Source organism: Lolium rigidum, chromosome 4, assembly GCF_022539505.1.
Source record: "Lolium rigidum isolate FL_2022 chromosome 4, APGP_CSIRO_Lrig_0.1, whole genome shotgun sequence".
NCBI lineage: Eukaryota > Viridiplantae > Streptophyta > Magnoliopsida > Poales > Poaceae > Lolium > Lolium rigidum.
The window spans coordinates 18,465,630-18,487,298 of NC_061511.1; the positions used below are offsets into that span (position 1 = coordinate 18,465,630).

Here is a 21,669-nt window from a genome sequence, read left to right on the forward strand (position 1 = left end):
ATTTGGTTTGCATGATTAGTTTCTCTAGAGTCTAGATATTTTCTGGTTAAGGTGTTTGAACAACAAGGAGACGATGTAAAGTCTTATAATGCTTGCAATATGTTCATATGTAAGCTTTGCTGCACCTTTTTATACTTGAGTTTGCTTCAAATAACCTTGCTAGCCTAAGCCTTGTATTGAGAGGAATTCTTCTCGTGCATCCAAATCCTTGAGCCAAAAACTATGCCATTTGTGTCCACCGTACCTACCTACTACATGGTATTCCTCTGCCATTCCAAAGTACATTACTTGAGTGCTACCTTTAAAAATTCTATCCTTTGTCTTTGCAATATATAGCTCATGGGAAAATAGCCTTAAAAACTATTGTGGTAAAGAATATGTAGCTATGTATCTTATTTCTTAATAAGTTGCTTGTTGAGCGGTAACCATGTTTACGGGGACGCCATCAACTATTACACCTTTGTTGAATATCATGTGAGTTGCTATGCATGTTCGTCTTGTCCGAAGTAAGGGCGATTTTCATGATCAAATGGTTTGAGTATGCATATTGTTAGAGAAGAACATTGGGCCGCTAACTAAAGCCATGATCCATGGTGGAAGTTTCAGATTTGGACAATCAATCCTCAATCTCTTATGAGAATATTATCTCGTTGTTGAATGCTTATGCATTAAAGAGGAGTCCATTATCTCGTTGTCTATGTTGTCCCGGTATGGATGTCTAAGTTGAGAATAATCAAAAACGAGAAATCAAATGCGATCTTTCTCCTTAGACCTTTGTACATGCGGCATAGAGGTACCCCTTTGTGACACTTGGTTGAAACATATGCTATGCAATGATAATCCATGTTAATCCAAACTAATTAGGACAAGGTGCGAGCACTATTGGTATACTATGCATGAGGCTTGCAACTTATAGGATGTATTATACATAACACATATGATTTATTACTACCATTGACAAAATTGTTTCTATGTTTTCAAAATGAAAAGCTCTAGCACAAAAATAGTAATCCATGCTTCCCTCTGCGAAGGGCCTATCTTCTACTTTATTGTTGAGTCAGTTTACCTATTCCTTCTATCTTAGAAGAAAACACTTGTATCAACTGTGTGCATTGATTCTTACATGTTTACCTATTGCACTTGTTATATTACTTTGTGTTGACAATTATCCATGAGATAAACATGTTGAAGTTGAAAGCAACTGCTGAAACTTATATCTTCCTTTGTGTTGCTTCAAAGCTTTCTACTAAGAATTTATTGCTTTATGAGTTAACTCTTATGCAAGTCTTATTGATGCTTGTCTTGAAAGTATTATTCATGAAAAGTCTTTGCTATATGATTCATTTGTTTACTCATTGTCTTCACCATTGCTTCGAATCGCTGCATTCATCTCATATGCTTTACAATAGTATTGATCAAGATTATGATAGCATGTCACTTCAGAAATTATCCTTGTTATCGTTTACCTACTCGAGGGCGAGTAGGAACTAAGCTTGGGGATGCTTGATACGTCTCAAACGTATCTATAATTTCTTATGTTCCATGCTACTTTTATGATGATACTCACATGTTTTATACACACTTTATGTCATTATTATGCATACCTATTGACGAGATGCCGAAGAGCCAATTGCTGTTTTCTGCTGTTTTTGGTTTCAGAAATCCTACAAAGGAAATATTCTCGGAATTGGACGAAATCAACGCCCATGGTCTTATTTTTCCACGAAGCTTCCAGAAGACCGAAAGGGAAACGAAGTGGGGCGACGGGGCCCCGTACCCATAGGCCGGCGCGGCCAGAGGGGGGCCCGCGCTGCCCTATGGTGTGGGTCCCCCGTCAGCCCTCCGACTCCGCCCTTCCGCCTACTTAAAGCCTTCGTCGCGAAAACCCCGAGCACCGAGAGCCACGATACGGAAAACCTTCCGGAGACGCCGCCGCCGCCAATCCCATCTCGGGGGATTCGGGAGATCGCCTCCGGCACCCCGCCGGAGAGGGGAATCATCTCCCGGAGGTCTCTTCATCGCCATGATCGCCTCCGGATCGATGTGTGAGTAGTTCACCCCTGGACTATGGGTCCATAGCAGTAGCTAGATGGTTGTCTTCTCCTCATTGTGCTATCATGTTAGATCTTATGAGCTGCCTGTCATGATCAAGATCGTCTATTTGTAATGCTACATGTTGTGTTTGTTGGGATCCGATGAATATTGAATACTATGTCAAGTTGATTATCAATCTATCATATATGTTGTTTATGTTCTTGCATGCTCTCCGTTGCTAGTAGAGGCTCTGGCCAAGTTGATACTTGTGACTCCAAGAGGGAGTATTTATGCTCGATAGTGGGTTCATGCCTCCATTGAATGCGGGACAGATGACGAGAAAGTTCTAAGGTTGTGGATGTGCTATTTCCACTAGGGATAAAACATCAATGCTTTGTCTAAGGATATTTGTGTTGATTACATTACGCACCATACTTAATGCAATTGTCTGTTGTTTGCAACTTAATACTGGAAGGGGTTCGGATGATAACATGAAGGTGGACTTTTTAGGCATAGATGCATGCTGGATAGCGGTCTATGTACTTTGTCGTAATGCCCCGATTAAATCTCATAGTACTCATCATGATATATGTATGTGCATTGTTATGCCTTCTTTATTTGTCAATTGCCCAACCGTAATTTGTTCACCCAACATGCCATTTATCTTATGGGAGAGACACCACTAGTGAACTGTGGACCCCGGTCCATTCTTTACATCTGAAATACAATCTACTCGCAATACTTGTTCTTTACTTGTTCTTCGCAAACAAACATCATCTTCCACACTATACATCTAATCCTTTGTTTACAGCAAGCCGGTGAGATTGACAACCTCACCTGTTACGTTGGGGCAAAGTACTTTGATTGTGTTGTGCAGGTTCCACGTTGGCGCCGGAATCCCTGGTGTTGCGCCGCACTACACTCCGTCACCAACAACCTTCACGTGTTCCTTGACTCCTACTGGTTCGATAACCTTGGTTTCTTACTGAGGGAAAACTTGTCGCTGTACACATCACACCTTCCTCTTGGGGTTCCCAACGGACGTGTGTCTTACACGCCATCAATTACATTCTTCAATTAAACGAGGACGTGGACCTTTGTTACGCCTCGGTCTATCAGCAGCAATGGAACTATTTGTTTGCTGCAAAAACAGGTGGTGAGTGTTGAACAACAGTGTTATCATTTTCAGCAACATCATTTTCTTTCTCCTCCACGTGCTCCACCTGCACGCTAATCCTCTGTTGTTCATCATCTGAATTATCAGGAAAATCAACAACATCAGTAACATCTGTAGATGAACTCTTATAAAACATGACAACCTCATTAAAGACTACATTCCTGCTATGCAAAACTTTCTTAGTTTTAGGATTCCATAACTTGTAAGCCTTAACTCGTGAACCATAACCAAGAAACACACACTTAACAGCCCTAGGCTCTAGCTTTCCATTATCAACGTGAGCATAAGCAGTGCAACCGAAAACTCTCAACTGTGAATAATCAGCAGATGAACCAGACCATACCTCAATAGGAGTTTTCTTATCAAGCGGAATGCAAGGAGACCTGTTTATCAAGTAACAAGCGGTGGAGGCTCCTTCAGCCCAAAAACGTCTATGCATACCAGCATTGGACAACATGCAGCGAGCCTTGGAGATGATGGTTCTGTTCATCCTCTCCGCCACACCATTCTGCTGAGGAGTATATGGGATGGTGTGGTGCCTGACAATGCCTTCGTCGCTGCAATAATCATTGAAAACAGTAGAACAAAACTCCATGCCATTGTCAGTACAAAGCAATTTAACTTTCTTTTCTGTTTGCTTCTCTACCATAACTTTCCACTTTCTAAAAGCATCAAACACATCAGATTTATGTTTCATAAAGAAAGGCCACACTTTTCTGGAGTAATCATCTATGATAGTAAGCATGTAATTTGCACCACCAAGAGAAGTCTTGCGGGAAGGTCCCCACACATCAGCATGCACATAATCTAGAATTCCTTTAGTGGTATGAACGGAAGCATTGAATTTAAATCTTTTATGCTTACCAAAAATGCAGTGCTCACAGAACTCAAACTTACTCAAATTGCAGCCATCTAGCAGGTCTCTCCTGTGCAATTTTGCCATGCCATGTTCACTCATATGTCCAAGACGCATAAGCCACAGATTAGTTTTACCAGGTTCATCAGGAATAACAGCAGCAACAATACCAGACAAAGTGCTACCTCTAAGAACATATAATTTAGTAGAATTCATATCACCAATCATGTGAACGAGAGAACCTTTTGATACCTTCAGAACTCCACGAGAACCGGAGTGTTTGTACCCATCAACATCAAGGGTACTGAGAGAGATCAGATTTCTGGCCATGCCAGGTATGTGTCTCACATCTGTCAGAGTGCGTGTCATGCCATCATGCATCTTGATCTGAACGGAGCCAATGCCCACGATTTCACGTGGGTTGTTATCTCCCATACGCACAACATCTCCACTCTGCACAAACTCATAAGAACTGAATCAGTCTTTGTTACAACAATATGAAACGAACATGCAGAATCAAGGATCCACTCATCATTACCAGAAACACAACCAACAAACACAACTAGGCAATCGCCATCAGAATTATCACTGGAAACAACAGCAGCCTTACCATCACCCTCAGATTTGTTTTTCGGTTGGTAAGTACCGTTTCTTTTCTCCTTGTTCTGCAACTTCCAGCAATCATCAATATTGTGGCTAGTTTTCTTACAGTACTTGCAGAACTTACCATCTCGTCCCTTGGACTTTGAGCGACCTCTGTCGGTCTTGCTCTTATCTCTGTTGTAGTTCTTGTTTCTGTTCTCGGTCCTGCCTCGGACCTGCGAGTGCTTCGCCTTAGATGACGAACCATCCGCCTGCACCATAGATTTCATCTTTTCCCTCTCGTTGGAGGGCCTCATAAACTTCGGCAAAGGTTAGTTCATCACGGCTGTATAACAAGGTGTCTCGAAAATTCGCAAAAGAATTAGGCAACGAGACTAACAGTATAAGAGCGAGATCCTCATCATCATATTTTACCTCCATGGACAGCAAATCAGAAACGATCTCTCTAAAGATCAATAGATGAGTCATCATTAACACACCTTCTTGCAGCTTGTGCGAGAACAACTTCATCTTCACGTGCATCTTACTGGTTAGATCTTTGGACATGTAGATCGATTCCAGTTTCAACCACACCGCCACTGCGGATTTCTCAGCCAACACTTCCTGCAAGATATTGTTGGATAGATGAAGCTGGATTAATGAAAAAGCCTTACGGTCTTTCCTCTTTTCATCCTCGGTCCAGGTCTTGGCATCTTTCTTGCCAAATCCATCAAGAGCTTCATCCAGATCAGAAGATTGGGTAAAGATCGCCCTCATCTTCACTTGCCACACATAAAATCTCGTGGTATAATCCAGCTGCGGTAGATCGAACTTCAAGAAAGACATGTCGCAAAACCCTAGATTGAAACACGGGCTCTGATACCACTTGTTATAAAAGAGACAAGCAAATAACGAAGAACGATAAAGGGAAACACAGCAAAGACACAAGATTTAACGTGGAAAACCCCTTCCAACACAGAAGGGGAAAAAACCACGGGCGCCAGCCAGCAAAACTTCACTATATCGAGAGTGTTTACAAACGCCGTGGGTTATCTTATAATCTGATAAACCCTAGCCGGCGGCTTACAAGAATATAGGCAGTGCCAACGATCCGTACCGTACCGCGGGGGGCTGCCGCCCCCCCGCACCCCCCTTCGCAGGCGTCCCTGCAGGGCACGACGTATGGGCGACCCGGCGACGGGCCTCGCTCCGCTCGTCAGAAGTTAGCCTCCCTTTAGTATATGAATTTGGATCACAATTAACAATTGATTCCATGATCCATCTGTTTACTTTACTGGTACTAGCACTAGGCAGGCATCAATGCAGTGGCGGATTGGATCGATTCCATTATCCACCTGATTACAGTTTCTGCCGAAGCTATGTATGTTGCATGTGAAACATTGCATCATTTTCTTTGCTGTTGCTTCAAGATATATTTGTTTGTTATGTTTGCAACAACCAGAACAAAGCTATCTCATACACAAGCACAAAAAAGTTATCAGTACGTGATGTGACAAATACTGTATGTCTCTGTTATTTTCTGGCTAAAATATGGCATGAGCATGACTCTCATATTTTCCGGCTAAACTATGGCAAAGTAAAGAACATGTCTTGAAGCAACCAAATGACATAGTAATATACTACATGCATCCTCGCTGCACATGGGCTAGGATTTCTTGAAGTGCATGATATCAGGACTAGGAGCAGGTTTCCTAGTATAGAGCAGGTTTCCTTTATTCTCACCTGAATTTAAGCTCTCAGCAGGATTAACCTCTTTTGTATTCTGACCAACAGAGGAACAGGAACTCAAAACAGTCTGATTTTTTCCTTTTCTTGTAATATTACAATATTAAACAGAGCTGTGGGTGGCTGCAGCGATAGAACCTTATAATGTATAAGGTTCTATCGCTGCAGCCACTATCCAATCAGTCAAACGGCAACCGCCGTTCAGCCGCGATCGTGCAGGTACGACCCCTCAATGTTGCCTCAAACGAGCGTGGCGGTGTTGCCCGAGGTGCTGGACTACCATTCCAGCCGTGTAATAATCATAAGATTGATATCTTCCGCAAAAAAAGCCCAGAAGAATGATACTTTTTTTGTTGCTATCCCATAAAGCCATCTCCACTCTCTAGGAACACCAGCAAGCAAAGGTTGTTTCCGTGCTTGCGTAATGGATAAAATTTTACCACTTGGTCTTGTTATGATTTATTAGTGTACACCAATGAGTAAGTAGGGTACAAATGATGTCATGGGATACGTAATGTTGCCTGTAATTTGTTAGCAATGTCATAGTTAGGATATAGAGTTAAGGCCTACCATTCACTAAAATATCAATGATAGTTGTGCTGCAAGTATTTAATCTGGGATTTCATTTTGAGAAGCAGTCTGATACCAATCATCTGCTCATACAATCTGTAGATGATCAATACAAATGAAGCAATAACATACATAGGTTAGCAAAATTTCATTGCAAGCTGGTAGAGAAGCTTAAGGATATTCCTTCTACTTGATTTTGTGGTGCTATTACTGTGTCAAAACTAGCTTAAGAGTATACATTGACATATTCTATGTTCATGAGATTAGAGGAGCTATTGGTCCTAACTCCCAACCTGTATGTTACTTTCTCCGGAGTCGCAGTGTTCAAGACTTCAGATGCCTCAAAATCCTTTAGCAAAAGAAACTAAGATAAAAATACTGAGCTATTAGAAAATCAGGATGTCAATAGTACTTTTTGAGTACCCGCCCGACCCAAATTAATCAACGCAACTCAGGAGTACACTTGAACATAGTATATGTTCAAGTCAATTAATTTCGGCCATATGGAGTACTATATTTCCATCTCTTTCTATACCCATGAACTTCGAATTGTATTATTTTACATGCATGATAAAATTTTGAGAGACGGTGGAAATGCACGGGGATTCAGCTAGTACACAACTAAATGGTGCACACAGAAATACACAGATGGAGAAGAGAACTGAAACAGTTGGGCGGCACCATTAGGGGAGGACGAATGTACGCAGGTTGAAGAAGCCATGTCAGGCGGTGCGGTATGCTTTCCCTGATGGTAACGCCAGCCGCAGCTCACCACCTTTGAGGAAGCCGGAGTACCAGTGTCCAGAGTTCCTCACATACCTCGTCCTCTCCCCTGCGTTCATGTCGACGCCACAGAGACCATAGCGGGAACTGTATCCGGACACCAACTCAAACATGTCAAGGAAAGACCACACAAAGTATCCCCGCACGTCCGATCCGTTCCTGCAACCAGAAAACAATAATCAGAAACTTATACTCAATAATAGTACTATCAAGAATCACTTGATCCATCTCGGTTGGATTTATTTCTCTGTTTCTTGAACGCAAAGAGTTTCAACTGAATTTGCAGTTGCTCCTTTTCTTGATACGGCTACATTGGAGTCTCTCACAAGTATTTTGATCGGGATAAACAAAAACGATATACTATATATATGCAGAACATTTTTTTCTAAAAGGATATATGTAGTAGTCTCGTCTCACACTCACTGACGCGGTCCTGTCTGCCCTGCCGTCGTTTGCCATGAGTGTCATCCCGCTGCCGTTGACGACGCTTGATCGTATGAACCGGCCGCGGCGTGGAATGCTTTGGAAGGGGAGGGCTGCTTGCTCCGGTGGAGATTGTCAGGTGGCTTGGTATGATGTTTGTCGCTCGCGCAAGGAAGGTGGCCTCGGTGTTCGTGATCTTCATATCCAGAACACGAGCCTCCTGCTCAAGTTCGTCCATAAGCTCGTCAGCGGCGACGACACACCCTGGACTCGTTGGGTTCGGCGCTGGTACGGTGCCAGCGGCATCACCGACCCGCCGTCGCGAGAGGACACCCCCGCTTGGCGAGCATTCAAGCGACTCTTCACAACCTACCGTGGCATCACCAATGTGCGCGTGGGTGATGGCGAGACGACGTCGTTCTGGTTCGATAACTGGCATGCTGCGGGGCCCCTATTTGCGTGCACTCCGGCGCTGCTCTCCCACTGCACGAACCCTGCCCTCACTGTCGCTGACGCCTTCCGTGAACAGCGACTGCTGCTGCCGCTTCAGCAGCGCCTCACGGTCACCGCGCAAGGGCAGCTGGGCTCGCTCGTGGGCTCGCTGCAGCATGCCGCCCTTTCCGGTGACCCGGACGCTCGTCTCCTCCCGGGTGGCGCGGCGTTCTCCACGGCGGCTGCGTACCGCATCATATGCGCCACCGGTGTTGCTCTACCCCTGGCTGACTACAACTGGGAGAATTTTGCTCCCCTGAAAGTCCGCGTCTTCTTCTGGATCGCGCGGCACGGTAACACGAGGACACGGGCGCTCCTGCACCGGCACGGAGTTCTTCCCTCTCCTCGTTGTCCCTTTTGCGATGACGACGAAGACTTGCTCCACCTCTTCGCCGGGTGCACGCGACTTTCTCCTCTTTTTTCTCTCGTCGGGGCTCCGACGGCTGGCACGGCGCAGGACCTGGAGGGGGTTTGCGCGGCGCTTGCCGTCCCGCTCCACGCGCATGCACCCTTGTTCGGCACACGCTGGTGCTGCTTATCCTCTGGATCGTGTGGAAAAGCCGAAACCGCAAGGTCTTCGACGGCGTCTGGATGCGGGCTCGTCAACTCGCCTTGCTGCTGGCTGAAAACTGCGAGCTGTGGTTGCATCGTCTGCCCCGCCGCTTCTCGCGGCACCTGGTTGATGCCTGGCTTGCACAGCTTCGCGCAAGCTCTATGTGAAGAAGTGTTGGTTTTGTTGTATTGCCTGTCTTCGCGTGCGTTGTTCTCTCTTGTGTTTGCTTCCTCTAGCTCTTGGTTGTAAAGAACCTGCTGCTAAGTTGAAATAAAAGTCTACTTCAGGTGGGGTTTTTGCCCCACCGTTGAGCTGTCAAAAAAAATAATATATGTAGTAGTATATGGGAAGATGACCTCACCCTATGGATAGGTAGATCTGGTCCATGTAGTCTTGCAGGTACTCTGATCTAATGCCGTCGTCGTACACGATCTCGCTCGTGATTTTGGGCCTTTCAGCGAGTCCTGAATCATCGAACAAAAGATTCTTCATTCCTTGGATTTATTTTTCAGCAGTTTCGCCTTTTCAGTTCACAGATTGACACTACACTGACAGACGTATTTAGAACACCGGACTAAGCCTACCGTTTTCATGGATCATGATCGTAGGATTCCCGTACTTGAGCTTCAGGTGGTCAAGAAGCTTCCCTAGAGCCCCAGGAGAAAACACTTCCTCGAGCTGCACACATATTATCAAAAAGCTTACGCACCTTAATTATGTTTTACAAGGAAATGAAAGAAACTTGTTTCATTGTACGTACCTCTGGGATGGGTTGGAGATTCCAGGCAAAAAAATGTGGCATGTTAGTGATAGTGAATTGAATGCTAGGCTAAAGTCAAGTTCATCTCTAGGAAAACGTTGGATTGGAACAGCAGCTGCTTACTTACCTGCAATGACGCTTGCGTCGGCGTAGTAGTCCCTTTGCTCTAGATTCAAGGCGGCCTCGTTGTCTCGCACAGGAGTAGCGAAGTAGTGAGTGATGCCAATGAAGTCGAATGATCCACGCACTTGGCTTGCCGTCAAATCTGGTAGCCGCGCGCCCACTCTGCTCCTCATCACAGGAGGGTAGTCCCCATATACCAAAGGATGAACAAACCTGTCCATGCAATTGGAGGGCATAAGTTCTTGCTGCTTAATTGCATCCTCAAGATTAGCATATAACATCCGGTTACTAACAAAAACGAGACACATGGGACCAACTGAGTAGTAGTACGAACCATCCAATGTGGAACTCGAGCATCCTCCTCGCAGCAGCTGCATCCTGTGAGGAGCTGGTAGCAGGCTCATACCAGATGCCCATGAGAGTTATTCCTATCTGTCCTCTTTGAGTTGCCTACAGATAGATAGTATGGCATTACTGGCATGGATTAGATACATAGTCATGCATGTTAATAACCAGTATCAGCTACTATTGTATTCCTTTCGTTCCATATTAGTTGTCGCGGATGATTCAGATTTTGTGTATAGATACATCAGAATCTACGACAGCTAATATGGAGAACGCAGTATCAATCTATGTCAGATAGATATATTACATTGTACTTGTTTCTATACAGGGACACAGCCGAGGCATGTGCAAGCAGGAGGTGGTGAGCGGCTATGTATGGCTCGGTGCTGGAGTTCCCTTTGGTGCAATTCACGTAGGAGCAGAAGGGATCGGAGCAGCGCTTCGGTGGCATCATGCCATTGCTGTAGCCTGATAAGGGCTCCATGTTGGGTTCGTTGAGGGTGACCCAATGCTTCACCCTGTCACCGAAGCTTTGGAAGCAGGCATCCGCGTACGCAGTGAAATCATCTCTGCATGTGTATCGCAACATGAAGTACTAGTAGTATTCAAATTAAAAAAACAAAGAGCCTTGATTTGTGCCAGGGTGGCACTCACACGAATCTGGGGCTCAGCAATCCGTCGTATTCATCCTGGAGGGACTGAGGGAGATCCAGATGGTAAATTGTGACATGAGGTTCTATGCCTGCAACACATGTACAGAAATGGTAAATTAATTGTGCATGTCTATGTTGTACTATGCCTTTTTTTTTCCAAGCTTGCAACTAGTAGAGAATATAGTCTTTACCGTGCAGTAGCAGTTCATTTATTAGGTTGTTGTAGTACTCCAGGCCCTTTGGATTGATCTTTCCTCTTCCGTCTGCGCACCGTGGCGTTCACTACCATAAATTTACCGGGACATATAACTTATTCAACTATTATACATACATACATGGGTACCTGGAATAAGGCGTGCCCATGCAATGGAGAATCTGTACGCATCTAGGCCCAGCTCTTGCATAAGTTTTACATCATCCTAGTGTCAAGAGACAAAATAAGATTGTTCAATTTAGTTAGTTAGCATGCATGTGTCCATGTCACATGCATTGTGTTCTTCTTCCTGGGGCAACAGCCCTCTTCCAAAACCATATAGAGGGGCTTCTTTGCGGAAATTCAATTCGGCTCCCGAATGCGTATGCTCCCTCTACCAAAAAGGCATATTTCGAAATGTCGAAAAATTTGGACGAAAAATTCTACATGTACATCTCCATAATGTATATGCGTTCGTCAAGTTTCACGAATAATCAATATTTTTGTGGTCTATGTAAAAAGGAGAAAGTTTATCTTGTGAAAAGCATTATTTTGAGCACTGAATTTTGTCTTTTTACATACGCCACATGATAAGTCGTTTTTTTACGAAACAACTTTGTGAACGCGTAGCACGTGAAGATGTACGTGCGATTTTTTTGTTTCAATTTTTTTGTAATTTAAAATATGCGTAAGATGCATTTCAAAATATATGGAGCATATGCACCCATGTCCAAAACACCACTCCTGGCTTTTTTGGTACTACATCCATCTAAAATAGGAAACACTCTCTCCCTCTCTCTTTCTCTCTCCAGTGCACCTGCCACCTGGTATGCTGGTGGCGTGCGGTTGCCAGTGGAGAATCACGTGGCGAGAGGTTTTGGCGTGCGGTAACAGGACGAGCTTCGAGCGAGTGCTTCATATAGAAACATCCACCCTGAAAAAAAGTGAAGTGCTGAAATATACATTCTACCCCTGGAAAAAGAAGGTAGAAAGGGAGGCTCGTGGTGAACTGGAGATGCCCAGTGACCAGTGTCGAGCACGAACATGAGCTTCTCAACAGACAACACGACTCACGACCACGGCTCTTCGACAGCCTCAACTCAAGGACTCCCTGGCGGAAAGTTGAACCACTTCTTCTCCCCTCCATGTTTTCCTGTTAATTGAAGAACTAACCAAATGTGCTCATGTAATCTCTCCCTTGGCTAAACGCCGCCTCATAGCCATTGAGCCACTATCGTGAAAAACTGCTTTGCGCCTCGAGCTGTCTAAATGGAGTATTCTTGAACACTGTTAATTGAAGAACTAACCAAAACTGGTTTTGCTAAATAAATAAAAAAAGTCACATCTACCAAGCAGCGGACGCTTGTTGCACGCGGTGCTCTAAACTCTCCTAATCCAAACAACCAGTTTACCCAAACAACACCTCATTGCTTCTAAGTAGAGTATAATTAATTGCTAGTTACTGTAAAAGGAAAAAATCGATTTTTTTTGCTTGATGCTAACCTTGTAATGGTGATACTGATCTGCTGCAATATCCCCGTTAGAATTTTCACGCGCATAACCTGGCAAGTGGCAACACCAAATCAATAAAAACAGTGCATTCCAATAATAAGATCCGAGAGGCCATCATCATTTTGCTAGCGCTCAACTGTTCCTGGACGAATGAGCGATGTTGAGGATGGGCATAAATTAAATCATCTGAACTGACCGTTATGAGTGAAGGTGTCCCAGATGCTTGGCTTCCTTCCATCTTCCGCAGCCGCGCCTTCCACCTAATTAGGGATCTAAAAGATTAAGTTCTCCCCTCCATCTTCAGCAGCATTTGGTTGTGTTTTACTTGCTGGCTTTATGTTTGGTTTGTCTTCTCACCATGACCCATCAGATTAGCAGCAAACATACTCCTACAACAGATCAGGCGCCTAAGTTGTTCATACGTACCTGGTAGGCCGAGGTGCCTGCGCCGAAGGTGAACCCTTTGGGGTAGTCGTCACGGGTGAGCGCCGCGGCATCTCTCGGCGAGCCGGCGAGGCGCAGGAGGAGGACGAAGAAAAGCGGCAGCATCTTGTCACTACTTGGAGCTGTAATGGCATGGCTGCTCATCGCTATTTCTAGACTGCTGCCATTCACAACAACTTCGGGGAGGTCGCTCCCCTAGAGAATCGAACAGACCAGCTAGCAGGAGGAATGGACCGCACGCGTGATTTGCAAAACACGTGTACGTTCTGCATCCCACCTAGGTGCGCAATGCTACACCACTATGATTATTAAATTAAACATATAACTTGTGGCTGCACGGTAAGAGATCAGGCCGTCTCACGAAAAAATAAAGTCAACTCTCTTATTTTTCTACACCACTTGTTAGTTGTTACCCAATATAAGCCCCCATTTGTCCAACTCCAGTTGGTTATTAATTCAAAAATAATCTTAGAAAAAGGTTAATAATACTTGATTAATTAACAGACCAGCTAGCAGGAGGAGTGGACCGCATGCATGATTTGCAAACCACGTGTACGTTCTGCATGCCGCCTGGCGCCTATCATCTCCAACGCGACGATCCAAATCAGACGAGTTGAGCCATTCAGATGGAGTTGTTTGGATGGCTGTGCGGACACGCGGGCACGCGAATCTAACCTACGGTCTATTTGGATCGTACAGTTCGCCCAACGCGCTGACTACAAAACAAAAACAATTAAATTGAAAACATAGTTCATTTAAATATATGCCCTATTTTGGGCAAATTTATACGAAAGAAAGCCCTATATAAGCTTTAACTAAAAAAAGAAATAAAATCCTAGCAAGAGGTGGACGAGGTGGCCACTGACTCGCCGCGTAGTAGTACCAGTTGACCTCGTCGCCATCCTCCTCGCCATGTGAGTTGATGACGCCCCCGGGCGGCTACGCGCTGTTGCGGCTCGAGCGCGCCGGGGACTCCGGCCACGGCGATCACTGGGCCTCTTCCCTGGCCGACCGCGGGTCCGGAGCAGCCTGTATCTCCGCCACAGCAGCCTGCAACTCCGCCTCCTGCTTGAGACGGAGGTGGCGCTCCTCCTCATCCTGCAAACCCAAGGCCAGCAATGTCCACGCCTCGGCTTCGTCGCGCTGGCGCCTAGCCTCCTCCAGTGCGGAGGTGTTGCGGCCACTAGGCGGCCTCCTCGAGTTTGTGGACCTCGAGGGACGCTGCTAGAGCGGCGCACATCTCCTCCTCGTCGTCGTCGGGCTTCGGCACTGGCGCGGGTGGCGCCACTACCGCGACCACTTGGCTCGCGTCGTGGATGTACAACCCGCCGTGGCAGCGGGCTGCCTCCTCGCAGGTGCGATCTGCCGGCTGTTGCCGGCCTCATCGTCGTTTGCACCGGGACCGAAAGGTCGCTTCGGGGCCATGGTGACGGATGCGTGCGTGGGGAGTTGGAGTGGGAGTAGGAGTAGGAAAGTGGACTGGATAGGTGATACGTCTCAAACGTATCTATAATTCTTTATGCTCCACTAGATGACCCGTTGCGCTATCGCGCAAATGGCAAAATCAAGGCACAATCTAAACTATAAGATTTATCTTTATTTGTACTTATTGCGCGCATGGGGATAAAAAGTTTGGTTCAAAATTTTGAACCAGTTGGTACCACGTAAACCAAAAACTATTATAGATGGGCTTCAAGGTTATCACAACTTCGCCCCCAGCACAAAGGCAAAAGCAAGACCGGTGGAATTCACATGTAAATTCTATGGAAATTTGGAGAATGTCCAATATCATTGTCCCACAGGCAATAACACTATGTACAAAATCAGGAGGCGGGTGCCAATTCAAAATTGAATTTATTGCATGAAAACTTATATTTACAGCAAAATTACTACCGGATGGTCTCATTATGTACAAACTTAACCTGATAAATTATTCCAGCTAATATGCAAAGAAAACCTCACTTCAACTCTATCCCCATCCCTGAGTTTGGTCTCGGGCAACATAGATTTTCTATTGACTGAAAGCAGCTTCTGATCCGTGCTCATTCGTTATCCAGCGCAAGCGGCTATGCACCGGTAGCAATTCTCACTATCTTCACATACTGTCAGTAGACAATGTCTAGCGCATAAAGATATTGGTCTGGTAAGAGCTCTTGAGCTGAAAAGATCACACTACAGAAGAAACAGCTGCATGTGATTAAAAAGTTCACTGCAAAGACAGTGTATAAAAATAGATACAAACATATAAAGGGAAGGTGAAGCACGATAATAGCATGGCTCTAAGCGCCACAACTACTGCACAAGTGTTTGTTTAATCATACATCATCTCATGAAGCTGAAAGCAGTATAATGGAACCTCATATACAATACCTATGTGTTCGCTCAGTATATATTCAATAATAGTATATGCTTGCTCCAACTTCAGCAAATATATCACAATTGGTGTGTCTTGGCACGGGACAAAGGAAATAGAAATATGAAGTTATAATTAACTTATCCCTGTTAAGGAGCTTAATTAGTTAATACCATTGAACAATCAAATAGGAATCAACCTTTCGATAGAGTAGAAGGGTTCAAACAAAGACTTTGCTCTACCCCAAGATATATATAAGAAACAAATATTATATCAAGATATTAAAAAAGGTCACGATGAGAACAATAGGAGACCGAGTTTCTGGAAATTAAAGTGCATCATCCAAACAACGTAGTGTCGGATGTTCAGACTAATAGGGTTGATCAAACAATGCACACCATGATCAAATAGCAAATCAGATTAGGAGTATACCCAACATGATGAGTACCTCGGGTAAGGAACACTAAAATAGCAAGCAGATCAATTAATAGACAACAGAACTTCCATATGACCTCACAGGCATTATAACCTCACCCACAACCTGTTCTTATATGCACAGTAGAATGATGGCTAAGAGCATCTGCACATAGAACTCTTCGAATGAAAAGGTTACCACACCCTTGAAACAAAGAGGAATAAACTTTTATCTTGATCACTACTACATGAACATCGCTACTTGTTCCAAATAGAAAATGTTCATCTCTGGTTAAACTTAGAATAACACATGCTTATATAATGCCTTTAGATTTCTGTAGAGAAAAAAATTCTTCCGGAGATTGATTTTATCAAGATCTATATGGCATCATGTTGAACTGTGTAGCTATTATTATTATATGATATCCGGAGAAAACAAAGTGGTGTGCAAGGAACCATTATCTAATTTCAATGCGAGTTTTCCAGTAAATCAAACTATATTTGGCCTAGTTTTGCAGAGCTATGATCAGCTAAGCAAGCACAATACAATTGGGCCAAGGAAAAGAACCAAGGTTCCCTGTAAACAATAAAACCACTTAATGTATTAATTTGGAAATTTGGCCAAGAAGCTGTCGATAAATACATTACATCGGAATGAAAACACAGACAAACTAAAGCCATCCATCGGTTCACCCCAATTTTCTACTTCACCTATTCACAAGAATACCTTTCAAAACTCAGTTTACATTCTATATGCTTCGGAGCCAGATTCAATAATCAGTCCATCAAAACTAAAAACCATAGCATATGGCAACAGTGAGAGAGAGACCACAATTACGCTGGAAGATCGAGAGAAGCTCACCCCAGTGTGGCATGAATAATGGATCCGGGCCAGAATATCCATTACATATGCACCTAGCCTGCAAAAATAGAAGTTTTCCTAAATGCTCTAAACAAACAATGGAAAACTAAGCATCCATACTTTGAAAATAGCAATGGGAAGCATAAAGAAAGATCAATGAACATTCGAGTAATCTGAAAAATATCTTACGAAGATCACATCATGTATATAGCCAAAGAGGTTTTTTAGCTACCCCTAGTCAAGGAGCCTACTACAAAACATTGTATACATAATGAAATGGAACCAATAAACTGCTAACACAGAGCATATAACTTATTGTATTGAAACGTGTATAAATAAAGATATTCTTGACAACACCCTGTAATCAGGAATGCACATGTCATGCTCTCATTCCCTCTTAAATTACACACCACATATAACTTATTGTATTGAAACGTGTATAAATAAAGATATTCTTGACAACACCCTGTAATCAGGAATGCACATGTCATGCTCTCATTCCCTCTTAAATTACACACCACGCATGATAAATGGGTGGCATGTTAAGACGGAGGGACATTATTGGACTCCATTTAAAAATTCAAATCAAGCGGTTAAAAGGCCAAAGATGATGCGAGATAAGTCACCGTATATCATCATTTCTTGAAATAATAGATCCATAGAGCAGCGAACAAATCCAGAAAGCAACTCCTGAGAAGGCCAATATGCCATACACACATACATTGCAAAACCTACAGTAAAAGAAATAACCGTCATACATTGTAAGTTTAGATAAACCTACCTAATGCCAATATGGTTTGCTGTTGTTGTGTTACTGCAATTAATGAAAATTGGCAACTAACAATCATTTTATACTGCATAGGGTGTGAAAAATGACTCGCCTTGGGGGCCTTCCTTCCCAGCTGTAGCGCCGGATGAGCTGCACATCAAGTGGTGTAAGAGAAAAGACCGGTTTAGATGCCACTGCCTGCAGGTATAAACAAATTTCAGTTGAGTCAGAAATTAAAACAAACATGCTCGTCGGAAACCTACAGAGAGTGAGACCACTCATCTTAGCAAGAAGAAACCAGATCCCGAGATTTAAAAAAGAACAAAAGCACAAAGTAACATGTCAAATTGAGACAGATTCTTGTAACCATCAAGAAATAGAGAGAGGGGAGGTATCCATTGCCTACCTTGCCGCTGACCACCAAGCCCTCCACGAGTCGGAAGGAGCTCAGCTTGTGAGGCCAATGGGAGGAGAGAGATGAGCCACAACCCTAGGCCACGGATAAATTAACCAATCCCTACAACCTCATCCCCGTGGCTGCCAGCCTCCTGTATGGATTTGTAGCATAGAAAACAAAAAATTTCCTACCGCGAGAACGCAATCCAAGCCAAGATGCAACCTAGAAGATGGGAGCAACGAGGGGATGAACGAGACTAACCCTTGAAGAATTCCAAAGCCTACAAGAGGAGGCTCTCGTTGCTGCGGTAGACGATCACTTGCCGCTTTCAAAAGCGCGTAGAAGATCTTGATGGTGCCACAATCGGGCAGCACCTCCGTACTCGGTCACACGTTCGGTATTGATGACGACGTCCTTCTCCCCGTTCCGAGCGGGCAGCGGAAGTAGTAGATCCTCCTCGGAATCCCGGCAAGCACGACGGCGTGATGGCGGTGTCGATGGAGAACTCCGTAGGGGCTTCGCCTAAGCGTATGCGGGAGTTGTATGTGGAGGAGGGGTGCTAGGGTTTGGGGAGAGGGGTGCCTTGGGCGCCGGCCATGAAGGGGGCAGCCAAGGTTGGAGGCTTGAGTGGCCGGCCACCCTCCCCTTGTCCCTCATTATATAGGTGGAATCCCCAAGAGTTGTAGTCCAAGTCTTCGAATAAGACCCCAACACTAAAACTTCCCAAAGGTGGGAAACCTACTCAAGGGGGGAGTCCTACCCAAGGTGGGACTCCCACCTTTCCTTGAGGTGGGGCTGGCCGGCCACCAAGGTGGAGCCCACTTGGGACTCCTCCTCCTTAGGGTTTGGCCGGCCATGCTAGTGGAGTCCCTCCGGGACTCCACCTTCCATAGTGCCTTTCTTCCGGACTTTTCTAGAACCTTCTAGAACCTGCCATAAATGCACCGGATCATTTCCAAACTTGGAATATGACTTCCTATATATGAATCTTATTCTCCGGACCATTCCGGAACTCCTCGTGATGTCCTGGATCCCATCCGAGACTCTGAACAAAACTTCGATCTCCATTCCATATTACATATCTACTTAAACGACATCAAACCTTTAGTGTGTCACCCTACGGTTCGCGAACTATGTAGACATGGTTGAGACTTCTCTCCGACCAATAACCAATAGCGGGATCTGGAGATCCATAATGGCTCCCACATATTCAACGATGACTTTAGTGATCGATCGAACCATTCACATACGATACCAATTCCCTTTGTCACGCGATATTTTACTTGTCCGAGGTTTGATCATCGGTATCACTCTATACCTTGTTCAACCTCGTCTCTCGACAAGTACTCTTTACTCGTACCGTGGTATGCGGTCTCTTATGAACTTATTCATATGCTTGCAAGACATTAGACGACATTCCACCGAGAGGGCCCGAGAGTATATCTATCCGTCATCGGGATGGACAAATCCCACTCGTTGATCCATATGCCTCAACTCATACTTTCCGGATACTTAATCCCACCTTTATAACCACCCATTTACGCAGTGGCGTTTGATGTAATCAAAGTACCTTTCCGGTATAAGTGATTTACATGATCTCATGGTCGAAAGGACTAGGTAACTATGTATCGAAAGCTTATAGCAAATAACTTAATGACGTGATCTTATGCTACGCTTAATTGGGTGTGTCCATTACATCATTCATATAATGACATAACCTTGTTATTAATAACATCCAATGTTCATGATCACGAAACCATGATCATCTATTAATCAACAAGCTAGTTATACAAGAGGCTTACTAGGGACTCTTTGTTGTTCACATAACACACATGTATCAATGTTTCGGTTAATACAATTATAGCATGGTATGTAAACATTATCATAAACACAAAGATATATTATAATAACCATTTATTATTGCCTCTTGGGCATATCTCCAATGAGTCTCCCACTTGCACTAGAGTCAATAATCTAGTTTACATTTGTAAAGATATAACACCTTGGCCTTCCGGTGCTTTATCATGTATTGCTCACGGGAGAGGTTTTAGTCAACGGATCTGACACGCTCAGAAACGTATGTATTTTGCAATTCATTTGTGTCTTAACGCATCACTCATTTTCCAAATGAGTCGGCATTATTCTTATATGTTCAGTCCTCTGGTGGAACCTTAATTCCGCGGTCTGAAATATGTCACTAATATTGTGATACACAATATAGCTTCAAAGTTCTGACACTATCGGAACTACACCAAGTTCTCAAAGAACCTCCTCAGTCATTGTCAAAACAATGACATACTCTGCCTTCATTTGTAGAATCCGTCACAATATTTAGAATTCTTGTAAATCTAGCATAGACAACTTCTAGCTCATTGTGCTACCTTTTAAACAACACTTAGCCTAACTGAGATTGAAATTTTATTTTTTATATGTGACCAAACTAATATCGGTGTAACACCTTACATCGATTTGTTTGTCATTACCCCATATAAAACTATATATATATATATCCTCGGTTCTTCTAAAGCACACAAGGATATTCTTACTGTTTGTCCAATGATCATCACATGAATCATTCTGGTATATGCTCCGAACCTTTTAGAGCATAGGACATCTGATTTTGTACATATTATTCGTGATCTCAAATCACTCATGTGTTTTTACTCATGGAGTGTCAATTACACTCAAGTCTTGTTAAACCTTCGCATGAAAAGAACACCTTCTTAATATTTCTATATTGAACTACTTCAATATCCATTCTATGTACTTTGACTTAAACTTATTATGTGTTTCAATCTATCTTCATAGATCTTGACACTAAATATGTTTTAGTCCATATCCTTTCATTAAAGTTAATTCTCAATGAAACCTTTTAATCAAGTATATAATTACATTATTTATAACCAACTATATGTCATCTACATAAGTATTATAAATATGTCTCAGCGCTCCCACTTAATTTCTTGCAAATGCAAGCCTCTTCATCGTCTCTGATGAAATCAAAAACTCTTTGACTATTTTCATCCGGTGAAGATTCCAACTCCGCGATACTCACTTCATCCAATTGAAGTTCGTATACCTATCTAGTATTCTACGGACTAGCAAAACTATTGGTTGTATCTTGTATACACCTTTAATACACACTTACGTTAAGTAGTGTATTTTGCCATCCTACTAGCATATCTCATAAAAGAAATATGTAGTGATTACTAGAATAATCCACATAGACTATAAGCATTGCTATGGAAGATCTAATCTTATCGTAGTCAACTCTTTGAACTTTGTCGTAAACAATTTTTCGACAAGTAAAGCTTCTTCAAGGATATTTCATCCAAGTCCATCAATTTTATAGATCCATTTACTTTCAAAAAGTATTCATCTATTTTGGATTTCATGGCGTATAGCCATTTTAACGGAGTTAGGGCCCATCATAACTTCTTTGTATGTAGTTGATTTATCATTGTTCAAAAAACAATCCTTTGTCCACAAATCATTTATTTGATCACAAAGTAAATCATACCTACAAAGTTCAATAGGTACTTTGATCTCCATGGCTAAAACATTTTGTAGTCATGGGAGCTATGATCAACGTGGCCGCTTCCGGAACCAATTCCGATGCTGCGCTACT

General features: G+C 43.5%; 1 pseudogene; it reads right to left on the reverse strand.

The window, feature by feature from the left end:
• Positions 1-7,598: 7,598 nt before the first annotated feature.
• Positions 7,599-13,351, reverse strand: LOC124708346 (annotated as a pseudogene).
• Positions 13,352-21,669: the final 8,318 nt, after the last annotated feature.